Source organism: Panthera tigris, chromosome E2 (assembly GCF_018350195.1).
Source record: "Panthera tigris isolate Pti1 chromosome E2, P.tigris_Pti1_mat1.1, whole genome shotgun sequence".
Taxonomy (NCBI): domain Eukaryota; kingdom Metazoa; phylum Chordata; class Mammalia; order Carnivora; family Felidae; genus Panthera; species Panthera tigris.
The window spans coordinates 27149163-27176961 of record NC_056674.1 but is presented as its reverse complement, the minus strand read 5'-3'; the positions used below and the strand labels follow the sequence as shown (position 1 = coordinate 27176961).

Genomic DNA, 27799 nt, shown 5'->3' with positions numbered 1-27799 from the left:
GGATTATATACTGTATTCTTATAATAAACTAAGCTAGGAAAAGAAAATGTTATTAAGAAAATCATAAGGAAGATGAGAATGGATAAAGAAGATGTAAGATATATCTTGTCATTTGCAATGATGTGGATGGAGCTAGTCTGTCTTATGCTAAGTGAAATAAGCCAGTCAGAGAAAGACATATACCATATAATTTCACTCATATATGGAATTTAAGAAACAAAATAGATGAACATAGGGGAAGGGAAAAAAAAAAGAGGGAGTCAAACCATAAGAGACTTTTAATGATAGAGAATTTTGGGGTTTGATGGAGGGAGGTGGGTGGAGGATGAGCTAGATGGGTGATGAGTATTAAGGAGAACACTTGTGATGAACACTGGGTGTTACATGTAAGTGATGAATCACTAGACAAATCTACTCCTGAAACTAATATCACATTACATGTTAAGTAACTAGAATTTAAATAAAAAATTGAAAAAAAGAAAGAAAATCATAAGGAAGAGAAAATGCACTTACAGTACTGTACTGTATTTGTTGGAAAAAAAACCACATCTAAATAGACCCTTACAGTTGAAAACCATGTTGTTCAAGGGTCAACTGTACACCACTTCCCAGGTAGTGCAGTTACCTTTTGGCAGAATATTCCAACTTCTGCCCACTAATCACTTATAAAAGTGCCATTATTGATTTTATTTACCCAAATGCTATAAACATACACTACATTGTTGGTATTATTTCCAAAACATTTATTCATTAGGTCAATTAAGAATATGAAAAATAAAAGATTTTATCTTTATTCATTCTCCAGTGCTTCTCCTGTTATCATGTGGATCTGAGTTTCTAATCTATATTATTTTCCTGCTTTCCTGAATAAATTTTTTTAATACTTTTTGCAGAGCAGATGTGCTGGTGATGAATTTTCTCAGTTTTTGTTTGTCTGAGAAAGTCTTCATTTCCACTACCTTTTAGGGGATGATGAAGGATACAGAATTCTAAGTTGGTGAGATTTTTTTTCCCCAACATAGTAAACATTTTACTCCACTCTTTTGTTGCCTGCATGGTTTCTGATGAGAAGTCCACTGTAATTCTTATTCTTGCTTCTCTGTAGGTAAGATGTTTATTCCTTTTTGGTTTCTTTCAGGATTCTGTGTTTGGTGTTCTGAAGGTTGAATATGATACTCAGAGGCATAGAGTTTTTGAGTATTTATCATGCTTAGTGTGCCCCTGAGCTTGCCAGATTATACTTTGATGCCTATCATTAATTTTGGAAAGTTCTCAGCCATTTTTACTTTAAGCATTTTTCTGCTCTATTCTCTCTTTTTGCACCTTCTAGTATTCAAATTACATGTATGTTATATTTTTTGAAATTGTTCCACAGTTCTTGGATATTCTGTTAGATGGATTTTTATTTTTTTTCATTCTTTTTTTCCCTCTTTATATTATAGTTTGGGAAGTTTCTATTGACATATCTTCAGGTTCACTCATTTTTTTCCTCATCTGTGGCCAATCTACTGATCAGCCCATCAAAGGCATTCTTCACTGGTTTCTAACATCCCCTCTTGATTCTTTCTTAGAGTTCCCATCTTACTATTTATATTACACACTTGTTCTTGCATGTTGTTTACTTTTTCCATTAGAGAGCTTAACATATTAATTATAGTCATTTTAAATTTCCTGAGGTATATGGGCTTTTACTGTGAAGTTCTATCTCAGTCTATCTAGGTGTTGGTTTTTGTTTAATGTTTGCATAAGTGTCATGGGCTTCAGATTCTTCTAGTGTCCTTGTTTCTGTCTTTCCTGTTGTCTATGGTTTTTCCAAAAATCTTCTTAAGTGGAATCTGGGACTTGCATCTATTTCAGCTAAAATTCACTATTATTACATCAGAAACCTGTTATTGTGGTGTAAGGTGTGGAGCAGGTGTAGGCATTCTATAATTTTATGATGCAATCCCAGTGTTTTAGTTTCCCTAGGCTGTGACCTTCACAAGAGTTTCTTACTTTTCTTTCTCTCTCCCTTTCTTTAGATGAGATAGGGAGTCTAGAGGGGGCTGCTGTTGGGTAAGTGACTTTCTGCTTATTTGAGATAAGGCTCTGGTAAAATTCTTGTAACTGGAGAATAAGCCTTTGTTATGGAGAATGCACTGGGCATATTTCAAAATGTTACTCCCCCCACCCCCTTAGTCAGAAATATGAGGGATTTGTCCTGGCTGTTCACCATGGGGATCTGGTGGGGTTTCTGGAGTTAAAACCCATGAAAATGTGAGGATAAATGTAAGACTGTGGCCCCCATGATTTTCTCACTCTCAAGCTAGTCCACATTCATCCACATTCATCCTCCAGAAATTCACCAAAATTTGCATTTATTTGTCATATTGAATTAAGACTCCAGTAGCTTCTGCTCCAAGTAAGCTGATTTTGGCTGTGTTTTTCTGTAGTTAACTGTCTCTCCACATTTCAGGACATCAGTTTGCCCTATAATCCCAAATCTCTAATGGGTTCAAAAAATATATTGATTTTTCAGTTTGTTTAGCATTTTTCTTGTTGTAAGGATGGGAAAGATGACATCTAAGCTCCTTATATGGCATAACTAAGACCAGAGATCCAACAGGTGACTTTTCATATGCACCCTGAAGGACTATTTCCCCAATAGTCAAGGTGATTGGTTACATGCAACTGAGAGCACATGACTCATCCAGATTTGTCTTCTTTGGGCAATGCCTCTACCTTTCCTCCTTTTATTAACACCAGAAATTTACCTACAAAAGGAAGTCATGTCAGAATGTACATTGATTGTGTTTTGACCACCCAACCATCCATTCACTCTGTCTTTTGTAACAGCCCTCATTTCTCAGTTAAAGGTGTATCTTTTCCCCTCCCCTTCCTCCAGCAGTAATATGTGTGCTTTGGGAAAAGCCGATTCCTCTACTTCCTCCAGGCATGTGACTCTTAACTGGCTGATCAGAGTCATAAGTTTCCTGGGACATAGTGATTTGTTCCTGTGATCCCCCTGGAGCCGATGGGATATGAAAGGAAATATATTGTTGTAGCTATGAGCAGGCATTATGGGATCAAAAGGGAGGAGCTTCATGACAATCACACTAACATAGAGGAAGATAGATGTGAGCAAACAGGAAAACCTTGTCCTAATGATATTGTTAAAGCTTTTTCTTCCAGCTGTGCCTGAGAATGCTTAGGTTTATAAACTTTTCACTTACAGGATCTTTTGGTTACATGATTTCCTTTTTTTTGCTTAAGCCATGTGGGTTGGGTTTACTTTTGTTGCCGACCAAAGTCTTAAGTGATATAGAAATCTACAGTCAATCAACTATATTAATACTAGAGAATAATGCCTTACCTAAAGAGATGACCTTTTCATCTTTTATGAGGATTTCAGACCTCATAAGGGGAGATACAATCCAAGTTCTGCCAAATACATGCTCACACCCCGGGTGACTGTTCCCTATTTTGTGGTACTGGAGTGAGTAGTTGTTTGCTGAAGTATCATATGTTGGGATTCTTTTCATCTCTTTGTTAATTTGCTCTTTACGCAGAGTTTACTGGGCAGTTTTCCCAGGATTCTATTCATTCCTGCATGGGATTTTGAGACAGCTGAGGTATTTCCTTGAAGATGAGTCTGCCTTTCCCTATCATTTTATATCCTTAGCCTCTTCAGACACAGATCTCCATTTAATGTGAGGTTAAGCTTACTCCTTCAGCTTTTCCTTTGAGGGAGTCAACCAGAACCATAACAAAACACCATACACTGGTGGCTTGACAACAGAGCTTTATTTGCTCCCAGTTCTGGAGGCTGGATATCCAAGATCAAGTGTTGGTGGGTTTGGTATCTCCTGTAGCCTCTCTCCTTGGCTTGCAGATGATCACCTTCTCACTCTACCCTCGTGTGGTCTTCCCTGTGTGCATACATCTCTAGCGTCTCTCCTCTTATAAGGACGTCACTCGTACTGGATTAGAGCCCTACATTTATGACCTCATTTAGCTTTAATTAGCTCTCTAAAGGCCCTGTCTCCAAACATAATCACTTTGGGGGTTAAGGCTTTGATATATGAATTTTGAGGGGACACAATTCCGTCCATGACACCACTTTTTAGCCATTCTCAGTGATTTCTCTTCATTCTGAATGGATTATAGTAGTCTTAGTCAAATAATGATCAAGAGAAGTTCTAATGTTGAAAATGCTATTAAGCAAATAGGTTAAGCATCATCTTTTTCTGCATTGAGCCAGCAGGACTTCATCTCATGGCCTACAGGGCAAATGGAAGTAGGAGATTGGCCTTTGATGGGACAGTTTTTCCTCATTGATCTTCTTCTTTTCTCTCAAGACCATCCACTCCTGTTTTCCTGTGGCCATTTAATATCCCCCAACCAGGGTTCCTGCCCCCAGAAAATGCCCCCATGTTCTCAACTGATGCACACCTGTCACTTGAGCCTGCCCTTAACTATTTCTCCCTGGGAAAAGTGATCCTGTAAATTAGTCCACACAGAAAGGCTGGTGATGGATAACTGCTTAGGGAACTACCTCTCCCAGGGGCTCATATCAGGAGCCAAATGAACAAAACCCCAGTGGTGGAGTTGGAAGCATTGTAGAGAAGCTGGTCCAAGATCTTTTCATTGTCCTTCTTATTATACCAAGAAAGGTCACTCTTACTCACAGATTCTGGAAGGGGTAGCCACAGGACAGGTAGAGACAGCTGAATAAAAGGTCACCAATAAAGGCATAGGTTTTAATTTGGACATTGGCCCTGATGTGCTCTAAAATTTTGGGAAACCCTTTTTCCCTTTCCCAGCCTCAACTTCTCCACCTTCACAATGGAAAAAAAAATCCTGTCTGGCTCAACTCTCTCAGGACACAAAGAATGAATGCCATAACAGACAGAAAAGTGTTTTAGATGGAAAATGCCATAAAATAAATTCAAGGTGTTATTATTTTAAGGTGCAAAATCAGAACTTATAAAACGAGGCATAAAAATGTCTTGGTAGATATATTTTCATTCTGGAGAAAATTAATGGCTACATCTTGGGCTTGAATTTTCTATAGAACCAGTCCCAGAATATTGGACATGGAAACACTCTTAGCGATATTTAGTTTCTCTTCTTCAGATGAAGAGTCTAAAGCCTAGAGAGGGAAGGGACTTGCTCAGGGTCACATAGCAGGTTAGGGACACATTTGGGAGTGGGAACCTGTAGTTGTGACACCTTTCCTTGGTTTTATTCTTCATTTTCATGGGGAGGGCAGAGAGTGGCAGGGCTAAAACATATGAGCCATCTCTGGACAATACGTGAGAGTTTTAAGGCCTATTTCAGCATCTAAGTGTATTGTCTCTAATGGAGATCTCTGACTTCCAGGCCCAGTGGATGCTCAAGATGAAATTCCTGCCATAATTGCTGACTTCAGCTCCTCAGAGCTATAGACTGGCTTGACCCGGAAACTCTACTGTGGGTCACATCTTCTCCACTGGTCTGGCTCCTGTACAGTGTGGCTTGGTCTGGTTTGAGTGCAGAGGTAATTGCAATATATTGAGGTTTGGTATTGTAATAAAAATAGGGGCCATTACAGCTAGCATTTATGTCATTAGTATTTAGTGGTGGTGTGTTGCAGCTTTTTTAGTGCTCATAAAACTGTCGCTGCTTGCAGATATGTCACGGCGCTGATATAAATTTAAAGGGTTGGAAATCCATAAGTCATAAAAACTAGATAGTAAATAGCAACAGAACAGGGTGGACAAGAACTGTTGCATTAGGCATGCAAATGCTTATGGATTTGCATGTCTAGTGCTTGCATTAGCATAATGAGAAGCACATTTACATTACAGATGGACTTGATTAACTAGGCCCTTGTAAATAAAGTCCACTCAGACTAAATAGAGGATGTTTGGGCTCCAGAGAAGAGATGGTTATAGGAGCCAAAGGGCAAGCAGAGCCATTTCTTGCCCTCTTCTCTTCTGGCATTGACCATTGAAAAGTTTTCAGAATCACTGATAATGCCCAGATGGGAATGCTTTTGTACTTATTTGATGTAATAATAACAGCAAACATGCACTGAGTGCTTACTATGTATTGGCTACTATTTAAACATTTTATGCATAGTAGCTCACTTAATCCTCATAATAACCCTATGATTATAATAATACCCATTTTGCAGATGAAGAAGCTGAGATACAGAAAAGATAAGGGAATTTATCAGAGTCCAACTATTAGTAAGTGGCAGAACAAGGATACAAACCCAGGCAGTCTAGCTCAAAGCCTGTCTCTTAACCACTACACTAGCTGCCTCGTATCCACTGAATTCATACAGGTATGCAGCTAATGCTATTGAAACATCTGTTACATACCAGACTCCAGGATACTGCTAAAGATAACAGCAATAAGATAAATGCTTGCTATCTTCCTAAAAAGTTCATGTAGTCTGGAGAAATTTAGAAGAAAGCAAAAATTCTGACATTGTGCTCAAGGAGCTCATAGAAGGACACAGCCTCCAGGAAAGGTGGGTCAAAAAAGGCTGCAGAGAGGATACCTCTTGGACTGAGACTTGAAGTATGTGTAGGAGTCCAAAAGGTGAGGAGTGGAGGATTAGAGCACTTGCTTAGGGAACGGCAAGCGCGGAGCCACGGAAGTGGGCATATTCTCAGACCCTAAGTCAGTTCACATGAGAATGTAGGGAACATATGAACACAAGCCAAAAAAAGAAAAAAAAAGCAGGGACTGGTCATGAGGACTTATGGGACATGATAAAACTTGGAGGGTCAATCAATCATCTGGGCCTATAGTGCTCTCCAAGTAGAAACCTGGCTCCAGGTTAGGCACTAGGATTTACAATTCAAATACGAACTCCCTATTTGGCTCCCCAATTCATGAAGTAAACCTTATTCCAAAGTCCTGTGTCTTTTCCATCATGTCATGGATTCATAAACTCACAGAGTTCGTTAGGACAACATGGCCATTCAGACCAGACTTTTCATGGTACATGAATCCTGCCACAAGCTCTTCATTTGCTTGTGAACATTTGCTTCATTTGCTTCTACCTGAACAGTTCCATCTGCAGTTGGACAGGTGAGGAATTTGAACCGGCTTATTTTGGGTAGCCCAGTTAAGTGAGAAGTCCAAGGGAGTACCTAATATTTTAGAGTGTTATCTATTAAAATTTAACTGTTCTATGAGCTCTTCTTATGGTAACAGCTCCTAAAAGTAAATATACTATTCATTCCAGGTACATTTGAATGGAAGCCTCCCATAAATGATTTTTATGATGGCAGCCAACTTGAGGAATTTTTGAGAGCTGAGAATGTTCTTTGAGTCATTCTGGGGAATCGTGATGGGATGCATTCTATTTGGTACCTCCAGGTAACGTGCAAAGTAGATTATTTTAGACTGAGTTTTCCAGTGGTCATTTTCTCCATGACCTGAAACCTTTTATTTGTCTTGATGGTGACTCTAGGGCCTTCATGAGCAGGTGGGAATTGCCATCTTGAAGTAGGCCATAGGTGTCCTGTGAGGATGCTGGTCACGGGTCTGTAACCTGTAAGTGAGGGGCAGAAAGAAGGCATGTGGGAACAGGAAGCCATGAGTGTTTTAGAATCAACAAAACCTCATGGAGAAATGTGGCAGAAATGCTCTAGGCAGAACCTCCTCAAAGGAGCAGTAGAGGCTATGTTGGAGATTCCATAGCATCATGACTCTCCCCAGTCATCTTTCACCCCTGCCCCTGACTCTGGTGAACTCTGGTGAACTCTGGCTAATGCCCATCTAGGTTTCCTCTTCTTCCAGCGAATCTGATCAGGCTGAAGTTACTCTTAGCTCGTTCTACTTTTGGTTGGCCAGGAGCTCCTCAGAAATTCCTTTTCATAGCTGGTGGGAAATCTGGGGTTGGGGCCCACAGGTCTAAGAAACAGAGTGCTCTTGCTTACTTTCTGACCAGGAGAGCCTGGTGTTCACTTCCATGGGTTCTCAGGGCTGGCAAATTTCTGAAAGCTGGACCTTCCTAGAGTCTGTGGGACAGTCTCCTCTGACCTGCCTCCGTCCTCCACTCTGAGTCCCTAGCACACCTACAAAGTTGGGTCTATGTAGTGTTGACTGAACTAGAACTGAGGGCTGAAGGCATGGTTTCCTAGGTTCTCTTTTCCTTAAAGTTGCCGGACATGTGGTCCAGTTCATGGATATACTCTTTGTGACAGTATAACCATGTGCCAAGTGACATTGTACCAGTATAGATACATATATCAATATTTTTCCTCTTGTGGGTGTATTTACATCAGTACATGTCTCTATGTGTACGTACATATATTATTCTGTGTGAGTGTATATATGTGCATGTTTATATGTATATTTCTCTCTGCAGATGTGTGTATAGGTGCTTATGTCTATGAACATGTATATGTGTACTTACACGAACCTGTGTGTACAGGTGCATCTGTGTATGTATACATCTGAAAATGCTAAAGAGTGTTAGACAGGTGCTTGGGGGCAAAGCTAAGAGACGACACTGTAATTTCTTCCCTGAAATTTTAGAGCCTCTAAGGACAAAATCCCCCTAGAGGAGGCAGCAGCCTGAGTTGCCAGCTGGGCTGTAAATCCCTTTTATGTTGCCCAAGGCCATTGTCTGAGGCACTATTCTTGGCCTGACACTCTAAGAGATGACAGGATCTCTAAGAAAGTATGGTAAGATCTAAGGGGGCTATTATCCACAGAACAGGGGAATAAAGTTTCCTCTCTCTGAACCTCCCATCCTCACTCACCATGAAATAGAAACACAGGGGCAGAGGGAAAATAATCGCAAACCTCACTGAGCCAAATTTTACATATACGGACTCATTTGACTCATGATGGCTCTATGAGGGCTATTGGTCCCAATTTCCAGATGAAGACATGAAAGCACAGTGAGTTTAAGAAACTCATCAGGATTGGATGTCAAGGCAATATGGCTCCAAATGTACAGGATGGCTTTTATACACCAAGTTCTGGGATGAACACAGAGCTGAGATTACTTGTTACCAGTGACCAGAGACCATTCTTGGCCAAAAGGACAACATAGTGAAGTTTTTATTTGTTTGAAATTCTTCCCTTCCTTCTTCATTCTTCTCTTTGCTTTGAAATGTCCACACCTTATGCTTCAATAGCCAGAGCTTCTCACTGAAGTGCCATGCTAGAACCTGTTCTCCTAGAGCCACCTCATTCCCCAATTGCTTGACTTCAGCAAGATTGCCTGTCTTGGCAGTCACACTCTCACTGACCTGCTCTCTGCTTTTCAAGGTGTTTCCATATTGAGCAAACTAATCAGTGCTAAGGTGATTATGGCTACTAATGAAATTAAATGTCTTACTTCCCCCAGACAGAATGCACTGAAATGTGCTGAAAGTGCATTTCAAGTTCGTGAAATCCAATGTCCTTTCTTAGGCTCAGAGAAGCGACCTACCTAAGGGAACAACAGCTAGTAAGATTATGTCTTGGCCTTGAATTCAATTATTCTAGTTTTAAACCCAACACTTCTTTCACTTTACCAAATTCAGGGTTTACAGTTAATCCCAAGGAAATGTGGTGATGGTGGTGCTGCAGGCACTGAGATTAGTCAGTGATGGAGATGGTCTGGTTATAATATAGGTCTCTATCTCCATTCACTATAGGTGAATAAGCTGGCTTTCTCAAGGTGTTGAAATGGGACACTTCCATGACAACTTGCTTACACCTCTCCTGGGTACTTCTCTAAGATCATGAAAATCTCAACCTGAAACGTGACCTTTTGCACAAATTCAAGGTGATAACCAGTGTCAGTCATCCAAGCATCAACATTCTTTCAAGAATAAGATACAGGAAAAGAGGATAAAGACTAACTTTTATTGTGATATTTGGTCTAAATATTGGTACAGGACTCCTGTCTGGAAAAGTCAAGCGAGAGGGCAAGTCTGATAGAGAGAACATAAACAGCAGATAAGATTTCTATTGTATACAGGATATAACTATTATATATGATTATTGTGGCAGTTCCCACCTGCCACTGTGAAGCTCTTTAGTAGCTATCCTTGTAATGTTTTATGTAAACATGGGTGTCCAAATCACCTGGTTATAGTATCCTTGATTCATTTTCTGGGTGGAGCATCTCAAAATTCATGGCAGAAGTGTCAAGAATCTACAAATCCCAATCTCTTGGGGAGAGGAAGCTGGGGGCATCTCCCAATGGTGGGTTCTCTGCTTCTCCTGAACTAAGGGCCCAGGGTCCCTACCAGGGTTTAAGGGACTCAAGGATACCAGATATCCCACTGTACAATTGGCTTTAATTGGAGAGGGTTTTCCCCTCTCCAAGAAACTCATGAGCTGCTTAAAATGACTTTCCAAATGTGTGTTGAGGCTGGATTTACGTCTGGGTTGCTGCATATTAAATGCTGATTATTAAAAACATTTGCATGGTGCTTTAACAACGATAGATTATGTATCTGTTACCTAAGTCTCAGTGAAAGCTTTATTAATTCATTATTATTTTATCAACATACAATAAACTGTTCTATTAAATCTAAACTAGACAGATATTTGGGGAGGGATCATCTAAAAGGACCTCAGCTGAGACTATCCCCAGGGAAGGACTTAATGAAGTTTCAAACAGTTAATAACCCTCAGTTCATAAATAAACCATGGGTATTTAAAGACCTGCAAAATACTGAAATAAGATGTTGAGACTCAACAAAGGAGATATGAGAGAGCACCCTTGGAATTCCCCTTCCTTAAAACTCACAGATATAGCCTCTACCTCTTGACAATATTTATTGGGCGCCTGGGAATATTTGGCACCCCTGAGGATGTTCAGATTAACTCTGCTCTTGGTCCCAAATTTACTAAGAAAATGGGCAGAGGCAGCTTTGAAACAATATTCTCCTTCTCTCAAATAATCCACTTTTGGCTTTAAAAATATTTTGGTCTGAGAGGCGAGAGAGGAGAAAGAGATTCTGTCTTAATATGAGACATGATAGTTCCTTGACAATCCTGTATGGTAAATCAAAAGTCAAATCTCATGCCTGCATGCTCTGGAGAAAGGACCAGCCACACCATTTTCAGGGCCCAGCGCAAAGTGAAATGAAGATCTCCTTGTTCAAAAGATAATTAAGAATTTTAAGATGACAAGAGCAGAACATTAACTCAAGCACAGGGGCCCTTCTAAACGTGGGGCCCAGTGTGATGACACAAGCTGAATGACATAAGCTGGTCCTAATGTGGATGGCTTCTTGAACAGGGTAGATGGAGGTATAAGAAACAAAGTATCCAAGGTGGGGAAGTTTGGTGTTCCACTGGAACATAGGGAGTGCAGAGGTTTGAAACAACCATTGTAAGCAGAACAGTGAGCCTATAGCAATAAGTTGGAGGAATATTAAGAGGTTTAGATGTTGGGTAAAAGGGGCAGGAAGCTATGAAAAGTTTTAGAGTGGAGCAAGATGACCTCAGAAGTTCAAGGTTACTGACGGTCGAAAGGCCAAGGACTGACTCAGTTGGGAAGGTTTCTTCACATTGCAGTGGTCTCTGCTTCCAAACTTTTCATTTTGGGGGCACTACTCAGAGCCAATACTTGGCTTTTTTTCTTTTCAGTTTGTAGTTCCTTGAGTGGTGAACACTAAAGTAGGACTTAGCCCTTCTTAAAGTTGGTTTCCCTGAAAGAAGAGCCTGAGGCACAGAGTTGTGTGTAAGTAGTTTAGTTGTGGGGTGATCCAAGTAAGTAGAGTGAGAAAGCAGGAAAAGAGAGAAGAAAAGCCGGTAGAAGATGTATCACTGAGTGACTTACCACAGTGGGTAATGGGGGTTCAATTTCACTTGGGGACTCTCTGAGGAATGGTGCAGAATGCACTGCAGAATTGTCACTCTGACAAATAGGAAGCTGAGGCATTTGTCCAGACTCTCATGCCACATAGGTTGAGGATGTCCTTTGGAGTTATTATCTAGCATATACTTTGGGGCTACACGTGTCAGTCGCTGAGGGATCTTCATGGATTTAGATAATATTTGAGGATAGAAAGAAATAGAGATTTGCTGAGACACAGTTGAGATAGGATGCTGGCTGTGTGCTCAGAGATGCTCCCACAGCTGCATGGAACTCAGGTGGGCCTAAGGCATTTGTCTGGGATACATAAAATATTTTTAATAAGCTCCTTAGCCACTGAAAAGTTTCTGAATGTCTTCATGGCCCCATCTACTCAGAACTCAGTCTCTGGGGACCCATAAATGAGTTTTTGGGGAGCAGTCGGTTGTCCTTTCTTATGCCAATTACATAGGCAGAGTCTGTGTCCTAGATGGTCACAACTTAAAACATAGGTAGACCAGAAAGCTTCCCTGGATGGTACATGGGCCTCTCCTTCCTTTGGATGTCTGGAATTCCACCTCTGACTTCTCTGTGAGAGGATTATCTTCTACCAAAACCTTCGGTGGGAATGGCAGCATATGAATGCTGGACTCCTGGCATAATGGGCTGGAAGACAGACACATGAATTTCCCAATGACTAGCTCTGAGGCCAAAAATCATGACTTAAGAGTACAGGTTATGGAGAGGGGCAGACGTGGGTTTGAATCCTGGTCCTGTCACCTGTTAGCTGTGGAATTTTGGGCAAGCCAATCATTCATCTATGTAGCTCTTAATTAGTTAAGTAGTTACTGAACATTGACTCTATTCCAGGCATGGAACAAATCCACCTGGAGTTTCCAAGTTAGAGGAGGAAATAGACAATAAAAGATAGGAAAATAATGGATAAAAATGAATTGTTATAAGTCTATAAAGGTGAATCGTGAAATGATAGGGTATGGCGGGGATGGAGAAGGTGAATAAACTATGAAGATAGTGTAATAAGGCTGGGTTTCTTTCTTTTTTTTAAATTTTTAATGTTTTTATTTTACTTTTGAGAGACAGAGAGAGAGAGAGAGAGGGAATAAGTGGGGGAGGGGCAGAGAGAGAGAGAGGGAGACACAGAATCTGAAGCAGGCTCCAGGCTCCTAGCTGTCAGCACAGACCCTGACGTGGGGCTCGAATTCATGGACTGTGAGATCATGACCTGAGCCAAAGTCAGACACTCAACTGACTGAGCCACCCAGGCACACCAAAGCTGGGTTTCTTAATGGAATAAAAGGAGACAACATGGGAAAAGCAGAGGTAAGAGCTTTCCAGACAGATAGAACAACATGTGTTATGGCCAGGAGATAATAAAAAGCTTGCATATTTGCAGAGCCAAGAGGAATCCAGGTTGATGAGACCATAATAAATGAGGGGAGGATGGTCATTAGATAAAATTGCAGAGGGAGGGAGGGGATAGTTCATGTTGGGCATTGTAATCCAAGTAAAGGACTTTAGGTTTTATATTACAGATAAAGGGAAGTCACAGAAGTACTTAAATCAGAAGAATGATGTGATCCAATTTTTGGTTTAAAAAAGATCACTCTTAACATAGTGAAGTAACTAATTTGCTGGAAGGCCAAGAGTAGCCATGGTGAGACCAATTAAGAGGATTTCATGGTATTTAAGAGCTGACAATAGTAGTGAGGATGGAGGGAAGTAGGTAGAGTTGAGGAATATTTGGGAAGTAGAGTAAACCAGAGTTGCCAATGGGTTGGATGTCAGGGAAAGATAGAAGTTTCAGTGATGATTCCCTGGAGAAACAATGGTGTCATTTATTGAAGTGAGTAAAAATGAGATAAGAACATGTGTGAATATGTGTGTGGGAGATCAAACAGTTGGACATTTTGAGTCTGGGTTGTCTATATGGTGTGTAGGCTGAGATGGCAATTTGTTGTTGGCTCTTTGGGTCTAGACTTTGATGAAGACACTTTGATTGGAGACTAAACTTGAGAGTCATGGGCATACAGATGCTTTCTGAAAGCCTGAGAAAGATGTAATCTATAAAGTGGGGAAAGAAGATCTATCTGCAGTGGGGTGCCTGGATGGCTCAGTCAGCTGAGTGTCTGACTCTTGATTTTGGTTCAGGTCATGATCCAGGCTCTGAGTTGGGCTTCATGCTGAGCATGAAGCCTGCTTGGGATTCTCTCTCTCTCTCTCTCTCTCTCTCTCTACTTCTGCCTTTGCCCTTCCCCTGCTCACACACACACACACACACACACACTCTCTCTCTGAAATATATTTTTGTAAAAATGAAGATCTATCTGTAAAGTCAGACACTGCTCAAGAAGCACAATTACTTCTCCCCTCTCACATGCCTGTTTTCCTTCCATCATGGGAGCTAGTTGGGTGGCCCCCTGGAGGCTTTCACAAAGGCCAGAGTGAGGGACACAGCCTCAGAGTCATGGAATAGAACAGTCTTGACATAGCTCTAGTTACAAGCTAGCCTCACATAAGCCTCTTATTCCTGAGCAACATGATGCACTGGGTTGTGCTAGAAGACTCATAAACAAGATAGACGTGAACCTTTGACACTGAACTCATTCTCAAGGTACAGGCCACATTGATCCATCTTTCTTTCAATGCTGTGAGCTGAAGAGGAGAGGTGGGCCCTGGCGTCAGGAATCTGAGCCCTACACGCAAAGCAACTGCAAGCCCATTTGAAGTAGTTGTGACAAAAGGCCTTGGTTGCTAGGAAGAAGGCAGTGGAGAGGCTCACATAGGCTGTTTGCCAGGGTGGATTAAATACACATTGAAATATGAATCATTGGAGGCCTTTTAAAGACTGTCACCTGACATACAGAAATCGCATTTCTTTTCCAGTGGAAAATGGCAGCAAGCATCAATTGTTAGGGGATGCCACATGAATGACAGGCCTTGTACAGTGCTTTGTTCTGTGTGGAACATTTCTATTGCATAATGACAGTTTATGCACAATGTCGGCAAATATACACAGGCAAAACCACACACGTGCACGTGCGTGCGTGCGTGCGCGCGCGCGCGCGCGCACACACACACACACACACTTTGGTTATTCAACTGTAGGTATTTTAGAGCTTCCTTTGAATTATTATTGAGAGGATTTACATGGCCTTAACTGCCTTTGCCTAGCTCTGCAAAGTGTTTCTAGGACTGAAGAGTTTTCGAGCAATCATATCAGCCTCAATCATAATATTCCTTTATGTTGGGTTAAGATTCCCAGTTCTGGTTTCCAATAGACTTGGGTCCAAATTTTGGCCTTTCCACTGTGATCATGAATGAATTACTCCCTCTTTCTAGGTGTCATACATTTCCTTATTTCTAAAATAAAATTATAATATGCTGTCAGAATGTACAGGATTAGTGGGAGTGGTAAGATGTTTAATGCCCAGAGAGCACTTAGCAAAGAGCCTGAAATATGATAGGTACTCTGTGAGTGCTGTCAACTTGTTTCCTAGACTCTGACTTGCAGATGAGATCATGGAGATCACTAAGGTTAAGTAAGTCACTGAAGGTCACACAGCTGTTCTGGTGTTAGAGACTGAATGTTTGTGTCCCCCACGCCCAAATTCATATGTTGAAGTCCTAACCCCCCAAGTGATGGCATTGGGAAACAGGGTCTTTGGGTGGTAAGATTAGGTTAGATCATGAGGGTGGGGTCCTCATGATGGGATTAGTGGTTTTTTAAAAAATTTTTTACATTTATTTTTGAGAGACAGAGCACAAGTGGGGAGGAGCAGAGAGAGAAGGAGACAGAATCCGAAGCAGGCTCCAGGCTCTGAGCTGTCAGCGCAGAGCCCAATGTGGGGCTCAAACTCACAAATGGTGAGATCATGACCTGCGCTGAAGTTGGACGTTCAACAAACTGAGCCACACAGGTGCCTCGGGATTAGTGGTTTTACAAGAAGAGGAAGGAAGCAAGGGCTCTCTCTCTCTCTCTTCCAATCCGAGCACAGTATTGAAGAAAGGTCATGTGAGGACAGAGCAAGGAGTCAGCCATCTGCAAGCCAGGAAGAGAGACCTCACCACGAAATGAATCAGGCTGCACTTTGATCTTGGACTTTCCATCGTCCAGAACTGTGAAAAATAAATCTCTATTGTTTAAGCCACCCCATCTGTGGCATTTTGTTATGGTGGCCTGAGCAGATGAAGACATGTGGTAAATCCCAGCTGGAATTCATATTCTGGCTCCAAATCTAGGTACAAATCTCAGACAAGTCCTGGAAATGGGCTCAAAGCACTTGCATGCAGAAACGCAATTGGGAAGCAGGACTATGTTTTGCCTTATTCTGGGCTTTCTTCTTGCTTTCCCTGGGGTTCTGCATGGTAAGATGTATGGTTTCCTGACCCAATGTCAAAATGCCCAGATTATCAGGCTTGGATATAGCATTTTTACTCACTCAGCATTTACTTGATTCACATTTATTTTTCCATTCACTTATTCTTTTAGTACATTTTTCATTCAACCTTAAATCACTCAGCATTTATTGAGCACCAACTCGGTGCAGGATCTTTGCAAAATAAGTGAAATGTAATCTCCTTGCAAACTCTGTGTGTCAGATGGCTTTGGATGTCCTATGTAACATGTTCAGGGCATGAGGCATTTCCTCCCCATCTGCTCCCCTTCCAAAACCTTGCACCATATACACACCAGATCATGCCATGAATGCAACTTGCTTCCTTTCTGGCATCTGGCTCATTTCTGCAGCCTCTGGACTATGACTATACATACCAGTGCCTGCCCTTCTTGCCCAGCTTTGCCCAGATCCCTGTATTTGTTTCCTATCGCTGCTGTAACAAATTATCACAAACTCAGTGGCTTAAAACATCACAAATTTGTTGTTTTTCACTTCTAAAGATTAGCTGAAGTATGACAAAGATCTCACGGTGCTTAATTCAAGGTGTTGATAGGACTGTATTCCTTTTGGGAGGCTCCTGTGAATAATGCACTTCCTTGGCCTTTTCCAGCTCCTAGAGGCCACTCACATTCCTTAGCTCATGGCCCTGTCTCCCATCTCCAAAGACTTCAACATTGTCTCTCTCTGAGTCTTCTGTAGTCACATCATCAGGAAGGTTCTCTTCTTTTAAAGATTCATATAACTAGATTGGGCTGTTGGATAAGGAGATAATCTCCTTTTGTCAAGATGTTTAACCTTAGTCCCATCTGCAAAGTCCTTCTTTGCCATGTAAGGTAACATATTCACAGGTGTCAGAGTTAAGGCATAGGCATCTTTGGGGGCACATTATTCTGCCTACCACATGCCTCAGCAGATCTCTCTGCGCAGGGCAAGCACTACCTGATGGGTTCAGAGCATCTGCCAGGCTCTGGCAGGCCTGCAGGAGGGTTTTATGTCCCAAGCTAAGAAGAGCAATAAGTGTTAAGTTCAGGTTCAGCGCAATGGATGGAGGCTCTCCAGTCAATCAAATTATAGTTCAATCAGTTCATTTTAATCACTCCTCTGGAGAGAAGTAAAACTCTGCATTGAGGAATACACAGCAATTTTATTGATGACAAGTTTAATTGTTTCATTTTTCCTTACTGTCTCTAACACAGCCGACTTTTAATCAGTGGGAGCTGAGATTCTAATGAAGTAAAGTCCACTTTTCCGCAGTTCACAACTAGCTGGAAATAATTGGGCTGAGACTCCCATCCAGACACTGCAGAGCCGCTGGCATTTTCCTGAAAACCAGGCTTAATTGCTTTGCTGATGTTGTTAAGTAGTCCTGAGGGGGTGGAAGTAGTAATGCTGCCCACATATGCTGGGAAACAATACCCCAAAATGTCTTAAAAGGGTCCACAAAGTCTGTCCAACTGGTAGCGAGGAAGAAAAAATGAACTGGAGTGTGTTTTCTGCAGGCAGGGGCCTGGGGGAGTATGTGGGAGCTGTGATGTGGATGGCTGCAATTTGACAAGATCAACAGCAACCGCCTTTTTCTTTCCTCTGAAAGCTAAGCAGGATTCTGAGTGCAGGGGTGTGTGTGTGTGTGTGTGTGTGTGTGTGCGCGTGTGTGCACATCTGGATTTGTGCGGTGTGGTTTCAAGGAGAGATCGAGATTTTAGGCTGCCTTTGGCCTCTGAAGGGGGCAGGGGGGGGCGCGTAATGGAGGATTCTAGTGGATATTGTCTCAGCCCTGAGAGGTGGCAGGGAGATTGGCTAGTCTGGAGAAATTCTAGGATCACAGATACAAGGCTTGGAAGAGTCAGAGAGATTCCTTCCTTATCCCCCACAAAGGCCCACTATTTTACTTGATGGATGGTGATGATAATAGCAATAGCTGCTAGGTTTTTTTCGCTTACTATGTGGACAGAGATTTGGGTTATGCTCTCTTTTATTCCTCATAAAAACCAATAAATAAGGTGCTATTATTATCTCCTATATTCAAATAAAGAAATCAAAGCACAGAGAACTCCCAAAGTTTGCCCAAAGCCATAGAGTTGTAGGATTTGAATCCAGATCTGCAAGACACTAGAATCGATTCTCTTAGCTCTTATATCACATTTTTTTCAGTCCTAACAACAACATTAAAAATAGATAATTTTTTATTGAACATTACATGTTCCTGGCCTAGTACTAAGCACTTTCTGTATCTTATCTCATATAATCCCAAGAGCAACCCTAGAAGGCATGTTCCCACTTAGAGAACAAGAATAAGGGAATTGAGGTCTGGAGTGAAGGACACTATCAAAGGCCACTCAACTGGGACTCAAATGTAGGTCTGTCTGCTTTGAGAGCTTGTGATTTTATAACACAGCACTTTGCTTGGGAAAGGGTCTAGGTACTGAATGAAGATTGATATTAGTGTTTTCTCAATCTATCCACTTAATTAATTCTATGGTTCTGGGTCTGGCTGAGATGGCTCAGGACTTGGGCATCTCTTTAGACATCTGAAGAAAGAGAGGGATGAAGCCCCAGAATCCTCACCTAATGATCACGGTTTTGGAAACCCAGGTTCAGTTACTGCTTCTGACACTAGACTTGGGAACACAATTTAACTTTGGTAAGCCTCCATTGTATTGTCTGTATTTTGTGAAGATTAAGTGAGATCATGTATTTATTCTTTTATTCCAGAAATTTTTATTGAGCTTCTTACTCCGTGCCAGGAACTGTTATAGCCCTAGGAATGCAACAAGAAACAAGGCAGGTAAAGTCCTTGCTTTAGTGGAACATAGATTCTCATTGAGAAGTCAGATAATGAATAAGTAAGCAAGTCAACAAAGAAGAGAATTCTTGCTTGTGACCAATTCTACAAAAAGTACGATAGCAGAGGGAACCCCTAGGAGTGAAGGAGTGTAGGTGGTCAGGGAAGGCCTCTGAAGAGATGATATGGGACCTGAATTACTTGCTGGAGTCAATCATGCAGACATCTTGGGGAATAGCCTTTCAGGCAAAGGTGATTAAATGTGCAAAGATCAGAGGCAGGAATAAGCTTGGTGAGCAGAAGAACAGAAAGAAGGTCAGAGTGGCGGGGGAGCAATAAATGAGAGAGAAAGAGGAGGACTATGAGGTTGAGAAAGAGGCAGTGAACAGATCATGCAGGACCTAAAGGAATGGGCCATGGAATTTGAAGTTAGCTTTAATGTCAGTTGGAATTCATTCCAGGGCTTTTAGTAGCAGTAGAGACAACCTCTGGTTTAATTTCTAAAAGGCATTTCAGTTGGCCTAAAGAGGCAAGTTTGGAAATAAGGAGATAAGTTAGGAAGCTTCCACTGTAGGACATCCTGACATCTCAACAAATGAGAGATTGTTATAATAATTACCATCCCAGAAAGCAGTTAGCACTTGAGGAGATACATGGTTAAGTGTATAGGTAGCAGGAGAAAAAAAGGTCTGGCCAGTCGTACCAGGTCTGTAAGACGAACATTTTGTAAGACAGGTATTCATGAATCATTATGCTTTTTAATGAATTGAAAAATGGTGAGTATGGAAAACAGAATAAAAAGGAGCCCAGATGATAAGGACAAAACACAAGTGATTGATCAGCCAGTTTGTTTACAGCAATTATGACTGTGTGATTGCAGAGTCATTTCAACAATAAGTAACCAAAAGGGGCCCTTGAATGGGTGGATCTGGGAGAAGGCAAATATCAAATTCCCACTCTTCAGGCAGAATCTCTGCATTTGCCCACACTCCCCAAAACACATTGCTGGTGTCTTGGAGTCAGAAAAAAGCAGATAAATAAACTTGTGAAGAAGGTTATGTGAGGTGTGTGTGTGTGTGTGTGTGTGTGTGTGTCTGGGGAGGGGGGAGAGAGGGAAAGAGAGACTTCTTTGCCTCATCTCAAGTCATGGTGGTATTTTTATTTGAGTTTTATTTTTCTGATGCTGTTAGATAACAAAGGGTAAATTAAAATACAATAAAAATTATAGAGGGAACATGGGAAAAGAAGAACGACATTCTCCTGGCATTTGTTTCAAGGCTGCAAAATGTAGAGTGTCTTGACAGCATAGAAAGAGATTTTTCTCCTTTAAACCAGGTGTTGGAAAATGTGCTTCATTTAAGCAAATCAATATCTTTAATTTCAGCCCGTTGCTCTGGATTTAGTGCCCGATTTCCAGGGAAATGTAGAAAGAGTCAAGCCTCATAACTTTCTGTAGTTCCTATGAAAAGAAAGCAGAAGACCAAAGGTGTCACAGTGGCTATTTTTAGAACTATTTTAACTTCTACTTCTTGGACTTCCTGTGAAGTCATAATGTGTTAAAGGAAAATAAGGTAAAGAAAGGGATAAGAAGTTCTGAGTATGGCCGGTGAAATTATAAATATTATGGTTTGAAAAGCCTCACTGATAAGGTGACATTTGAATAAAGACATGCAGGAGATGAGATGAGCCAGGTAGAAATCTAAGGGAAGAGAATTCAGGCAGACAGGGGAAAGAACACAGTTATGTGATTGGAGCAGGCTTCAGGGTTTGGGGAGTTAGGAGCCATGTGTGGCTGGAGTGGAGAGAGCAGTGGTAGAGTTCAGAGATATGAGTGGCTGGATCATGTGGGGCTTTGTGGTTCATTTGAAGAAATTTAGCTTTCATGCTGAGTGAGATGGGGAGCTCTCAGAAGGTTTGGAGCAGAAGAGTGACATGATCTACCTTACATATTGACAAGATTTCTCTGATGCTCTGTCAAAAATTTCTCAAAGTGGAGCAAGCTAGAATCAGGGAGAATGGAGGGATCATGGTGGGATGGACCAGAATTTAAACCAGTGAGGGGCACCTGGGTGGCTCAGTCGGTTGAGCGCCCAACTTCGGCTCAGGTCATGATCTCACAGTTTGTGGGTTCAAGCCCCGCATCAGGCTCTGTGCTGACCGCTTGCTCAGAGCCTGGAGCCTGCTTCAGATTCTGTCTCTTTCTCTCTCTGCCCCTCCCCCACTCATGCTTTGTCTCACTCTGTTTCTCAAAAATAAAGAAATGTAAAAAAAATAAAATAAAAAAAGGTTTTGAACCAGTGTGAGTGGCAAGAAGTGTAAGATCTTGTTGTTTCGTTGAAGTACAATCAACAAAATTTGCTGATGGGCTGGATGAGGATATGGGAGCACCAAGCATGGGGATCAAGAGATTAGGAGTCTAGTCAGGACATACAGTTTGGAATATCTTTTATACATACAAGGGGAGATGTTGCAGAGGCAGTTTTATAGATAAGCCTAAAGTTCAGGATAGAGGTCCAGTCTGGAGATACAAATTTGGGGGTTGTCAACATTTAGGAAGTTATGAGACTGCATAAGCCCAGTAAAGCACTGAGGATATGTATTAAAGAGAACTTTAAAACTGGGTTTAGAGGTCTCTTTTTAATTTAATTGTCTTAATTATGGGAGAATTAAGGCAATTGAAGGAGATAAAGGAGTGATTGAAGGAAGAAACTGCTGATTCAAGCTCTCATGTTGGATTTACATTTCTGCAAGTGTTTCACTTTTTTTCATGCAGTAATGCCAGGGATCCACCCATCTGTCCATCCATCCATCCATCCATCCATCCATTCATCCATCCATTCTACCTTCCACCCGTCCATCTGTCCACGCATCTATACATCCACCCACCTGTCCATCCATTCATCCATCCATCCATCCATCCATCCACCCATCCATCCTACCTTCCTCCCGTCCATCTGTCCATGCATGCATGCATGCATCCATCCATCCATCCTACATTTTTCTTTCATGATATATGTGAAAAAGCACACAGCATTTTACAAAAGAGATTCGCAAATGAACTTTGTCTCTATTCACCTAGCCACCCAACTTCCTTGGTCTCAGTCTCCCCTTTAATCAACTGAGAGAATGGTCTAAAATGTTAGTTTTGGACATTGTAGAGATGTTAAAAAGCATGCCTACTCTGATGTTCTATGGTTTCAGGGCCATCAGAAAATTTGAGGGTCCTTTTCTGAGTTATCTAACACAGATCCAATTGGATAAATATGGCAAGAATTGCTCTTAACTTCTTACTACTTTATTTCTGGTTGTTCATGAAAGGGCACACATACAAAATAATACAAATCCTCTGAGTCCACTGCTTCAAGGTTCCCAAGTCCATTCTCATCCAAATTCCTTGAGCTTCTCTCTGCTCTGAGGATGACTTTGCTGTATTGAGGTGCTGACATGCAGATGTTGAAAGGTTTGCTGAACAGGCAGTTTGGGGAGCAGAGTGTCACATTGTCCAGGGGCAGAGCACAGGCAGTTCTCATTGGGACCACTTGCTGATGGATGCTCGCCAGTTGGCTCATCTCTTCTTGTGATATTGTTATTTTAGAGACAAGAAAAGGCCAGCAGGTTTAAAAAATATGTATCTTAGAAGTTGTCTTTGTCATCGGTCAAGTTGCGACAGCCCTTATCCATATGCATGGTAGAATACTAACTTGTCTCTAAGTTCAATCTCCTAGTGTCTCTTTTGGGCAACAGAAGTTCTTCCACAGACATAGACCAAAGACCCTTATCACTACCCTGCCCCAGATATTTGACCACATTTAAGGCTTAGAACTTGGATTTGGGTTTTTTTCTTGGGATCTTCTTATCCCAGGTTTACTCAGTGATAAGAATCATGTTATCTTTATGTGAACTTCTCTCTGCCCTTCAAGCCATCTGCTCATTGCTAGTACAAGTTATTAACATTGATGACCACACCCAACATCTGGATATATCAATCTTAGCTTGGGTCACCTTGATGGCTCCAGTTATTGGTAATGTGTTTGAAGCTTTGGCATGAACCAGGGAAGGCGTGCCTAAACATTGGCCATTGGCTTCCAGGCAGATACTGGGCCTCTGGCCATGAACATCTTTATTTATTATCTTCCTTTCAACTCTCTCAGGCAAAGCAGTTGTCATAATAGAGTAGGTGCAATTTATTTTGGTCTTGGCAAGGCACTGCCCCCCTTCCCCAGGCTTTCATCTTCTTCCTCCCTCTTTCTTTGACATTATTTGTCAAATGATCCAAAGGTAATTTTTAATACCTTTGCATCACATTGGAGCTAAGTTCTGCTGGATTATTAATGATTAAATATTTTCTAGTCATCCACCTGCACAGTCTGTAACAAATTATCCCAAAAAGCAGATTAATTCCATTACGATTTTGAATAAGAAAATGACAAGAGAATGCCCTGCAGTCTTTAGAACTGAACAGTTGCTCCAAAAATCTCTCATATATCTGGAAAGTTGTTGGTTTTATAAAAGACTTGAATCTGTCCTTCAGAGGTCATTTAGCAGGTATTTATTGAGGTCCTGTTGGATATTAGCCTGGTGTGGGGTACTGAAAAACCTGGTTAATTCTTAGAACCACATGGGGAACTTTGTAGAAATGTTCACCTCAGATTTACTGAATCAGGGTTTTCATAAGTGGAGCCCAGAAATAGGTATTTTTGGAAGGCTCTCCAAGTAATTCTGATGCAGCCAGTCTATAAAACTGTTTTGGAGTCTCTGCCATGGAGGATGTAAGAAGAAGGGAGGCAGACTTCTTACCTAAAGAGGGTTTATAATCTCATAGGGTTCTGGGATTTACCCAGGATGCATTATCAAGTAATGGAAGCCATTTATAGTTTAGGATGAATGAGTTTGCTTCTCAATAAGATAATAAAAATGTTTTGTAAACTGTGAGTCACTATTAGAAACAGTTCAGAAGAGAGAGAAGACTTGGGATGGTTTTATGAGGACATAGGTGAAAAATAAAACTGCCCATTGAACAGAAGTGGGGTGATAAGTAGATAAACTTTCGATTATCCAAGTGCATGAGGAATGGAGATTCTGATCAATTGATCTATATCTATCTATCTATCTATCTATCTATCATCTGTTGGTTTTTATGTCAATCTAATCTAATCTATCTGGATTTGGTTATTAAATTGGTTTTGATTTTGTTACTAATGGACTTTCTTGCACACATGAGGTGAACAAAGGTCAGGCATCCTGTTTCAGTCCTAGCTCTGTTTTGCCTGCTTTCTGACTTTCTGAATAAGTCTTCCCATCCCTCTAGGTCTCAGTTTTCCCGTCTGTGAAAGAGAAGATTAGATTTGATGACCTCTAAGGTCAATTCCCACCCTAACATTCTACGAAAATATGAGTCCACTTTCCTGCCTTAACAACAGTCCAGTGGCTGTAGTAGAATCTTTCTTTCATACCGACGGATCCAGCAGGACCTTAAGTCGTCATCCTGAATGTTAGCTCCCATTTATTGAGAATCAAGGTGGGAAATTGAGCACTGAACAATCTATGTAAGTTTATTTGTTCTAAAAAGACTAAATGTTAGCTCTGAACTCATTTGTATCATCTGCTTCTCTCTCTCAAGTGATAGAGGGAGCAAAAATACTAATATCTTGAGTAATTATAGTGAATGGATGTTATACTTAATTTGTAAGGCATTCTACTCATTATTATCCATAGTAATGGAGAGAGCACTCTCATTAACAAATAAGAGCTTCTTGAGCACCTATTATTGGGCAAGTCTCATGCTAATTCATATTCATTTGTGTACACCAAATTGGAATGCTCTGGAAATTTTATTTGTTTCAATCTTGCTTTTGTCATTATGTCAAATAGACAAGTGGTAAGAACCAGCTGTGTTCCCTGAGCCACCCAGTATGATGGCTTTGGGTTTGTAGTGGTAAGGGAGCTTCAGGATGGGTATTGGGCCATTTTCTTTAATGTCTTCCATGTGGGCTATTCCCAGTAGCTCATTTATGCCTTTGGTCTAGCTACCCACACACTAGAAGGGATCCTTTTTGCCTGACCAAACCCAGTTACTCCTTATCACTTAAAATCTGTACCCTTTAAGAGTCTCCCTGGCTCGTTTCATCCCCCTTGTCTCAGATCTCACTGTACTTTCTGCTATTTACTGAGCACTTAGTGGGTGCCAAACACTCATCTATATAATATTACTTTACCTCTAATGGAAGCAACGGGATGTTATTCACATTTTTCAGAAAAGAAAATTTAGAGACACTAATCCATTTTTATGGGATCCCATAGCTGTTAGGAGGTGGGGACGAGAATGAAATGCAAATCATTGTGAGTTTTGGCCCCTTCACTCTCCTGCCACCTCTTAACTGGACCCTCATTTTCCCAATAACTTCAGGCATCTCGAGTTTATATTGAGCCTGATCCATAGGAGTTCGGCATACATGAGAGTCACCACTCATATTTGTCTGTCCTCCAGCTCTGAGTCAGTGTTGGTCCAGTACCTTTCTTAGCAGACACTTGTAGAGTTAAATGAAAGTAGTACATTTCACCCTTCCAGCTGGTGCCTTGCCTTAAGGGCTGGGACAGGAATGTGTGGAAGTCTTCTGAAGCCCATGCCCTGCCTCTCTCCTACCAGAATTATTGGGATATTGGCCCCAGGCATCCATTGATGAGAAGCCTAGGAATGAAAGCACCAGCTCCTGAACACAGAGAAATTAAGGACCTGTCTCTTAATAGGAAGCAAATTATTGCTGTCTGTCTTTGTGTGCAATAAAGAGGGTGGGTGGGGAAGGGAGTGATCATTTCTTTGAGTAAGAAATAAGACATCAGAGCTTATCCAAAAAATTATCTCCTTTTTTCCTATAGAATTAATCTAATCATCTAAAGAAAATTTTACTTATTGGGGACAAATTATTCTAATGATTCAATAATGTCTCTTTTTCTATTTTTTTTCCAGATAAAAGAAAGACAACCCTACTATGGAGAGGAAATTAGCTACAGATATTAAAAGGCCGAGTACAGCTTCTTTGAGCCATGAGCTTTCTAGCAGATATTTATGATTTGATCCTATGCAAATGTGAAACGTCTGTGGACAGGCTGCTTTAAAGATCACTACTAGCCCAGCAACTGCAAAAATGTTGAAAACAGCACTTTAAGTACTTTGTGTTTGATGTTAAGTTATTGCTAATTTTTTTGGATCTGGGGAAGTTCCATTTCCAGAAATCAGATACAGTATTATAAGAACACAAGGGAATCATTTCCAGCACTATTTATATAAATGTAAGGATTCAACACAAATGCAAATTAAAAACTGCCTCCTTAGAGTTTGCTTGATTGTGTTCACAGAGAAGCAACCACCTCAAACCTGCTAGGGTTTTTGCTTGTTTTGTGTTTGCCATAGAAATGAACGCTAGACCAATTGTGCATCAGCTGCCTGAAAAATGCACTGGGGCTTTATTTTGCATTCAAGACAAACGATGTCTCTTTTGTTTTGCATTTAAAATAGGAATGTTGCATCAATAACCCCAGACTAACCTCACCCAGTACCTGCAAGGAGAGAGGGGAAGGCCAGCATAATTGAGTATGTGGCTTCACCTCTAAACAAGGCACAAGGGCAAATGTAGTTTTACCCTTGTGAGGAGTTTCTGGAAGGAGATGGTATTTTTTTCCTTATGCGTGACTGCATTCCTTGGTTGAATTCTGTGGCTTCATGATGCGGGCCAACAATTTAGAAAGTGATCTTAAAGCCATGGTAACAGTGGAGAGGCTGTCAAGAGCCACAGAGAATCTTGACCTGGTATACAGTAAGACTGAGGGTGTTTCAACTGCATGGCATCTGGTTACAGATCATCTCTTTACATCCTGTGACAGCACTGTCTGCTAAGAAAAATAGCTTGGTATCTCCTTCCAGCAAGTGAGAACCAGGGGCCCAGAGAGGTGAAGAGACTGGCTTGCAGTTCACACAGCACATGTTGAGGGTCGTGGGGAAGGGGCTCTCTGAATTAGCACTGAGGTCATGTTGCTGGAGCCTCCACACCTCCGCTCCACTTTGCCTGGTGTATAAAGTAGTAGGCTTCCCTTTACCGTTATTTGCTTGGGGGTGTGTTTTTCACTCTTAAACTCAATGGCCTTGAATCTCTAGAGCGTCCTGGATAAAACCTGATAAAAAGTGGGATCAAAGGGTGGTGACTGGGAGATATGGTGGATAGATTTTGGCTTTATGATCAGGGAGATTTGGGTTGCCTTTTGTACAACCTTTGGTAAGATATGTAACTTCTCTGATCTTGGCACTTTCATCATTTAAATGGAAACAATAAATGCGTATCTCAGAAGAAACAGAATTATATACATTAAATATACAGTAGTCAATCAATTCCATACTGTGATTTTCTTCAATGGCTTAATCCAAGGGACTTGGATGATGACAAAATTATAATCACCACAAAGGCAACTTTTGGGGTGTTATTGGATGCTCACATCCTATCTCATGGGTGGCTGCTTCTTTCCACCTCAGCTGAGGCATAAAAAAAGAATTTCACAATGGGGGAGACTGTTGGTGATCCTTGTTTAACCCAGCTTCAGTTTGTGTATGGGCTCATTGAAGGTCAGAGATAGGAAGGGAAACACAGAATATAAGTGAGGGGAGAAAGAAGGAGGAGGCAGATGTATGGGACAAGGTCCAGTTCTGCAGGGCACAGTGCATAGGTTAGTTCTGCACAGGAGCACTGGGATGAGGGGTGGACAGCACCTACCTCTTCGATGGCTGTGAGTGCCTGGATGATGTGTGTCTTGTTAATTGGC

General features: G+C 41.3%; 1 long non-coding RNA gene across 2 annotated transcripts; it reads left to right on the top strand.

Annotated features, from left to right (window-relative positions):
* The first annotated feature begins 1964 nt into the window (after nt 1-1964).
* Nucleotides 1965-26322, top strand: LOC102958997. 2 transcript variants are annotated; one of them, XR_006211903.1, is made up of 6 exons: nt 1965-2055; nt 5362-5518; nt 7223-7356; nt 9633-9763; nt 18919-18991; nt 25956-26322. It is a non-coding gene; the product is annotated as an uncharacterized LOC102958997 (long non-coding RNA). The 2 variants fall into 2 exon arrangements; XR_446903.2 differs by lacking the exon at nt 9633-9763.
* The last annotated feature ends 1477 nt before the right edge of the window (nt 26323-27799 follow it).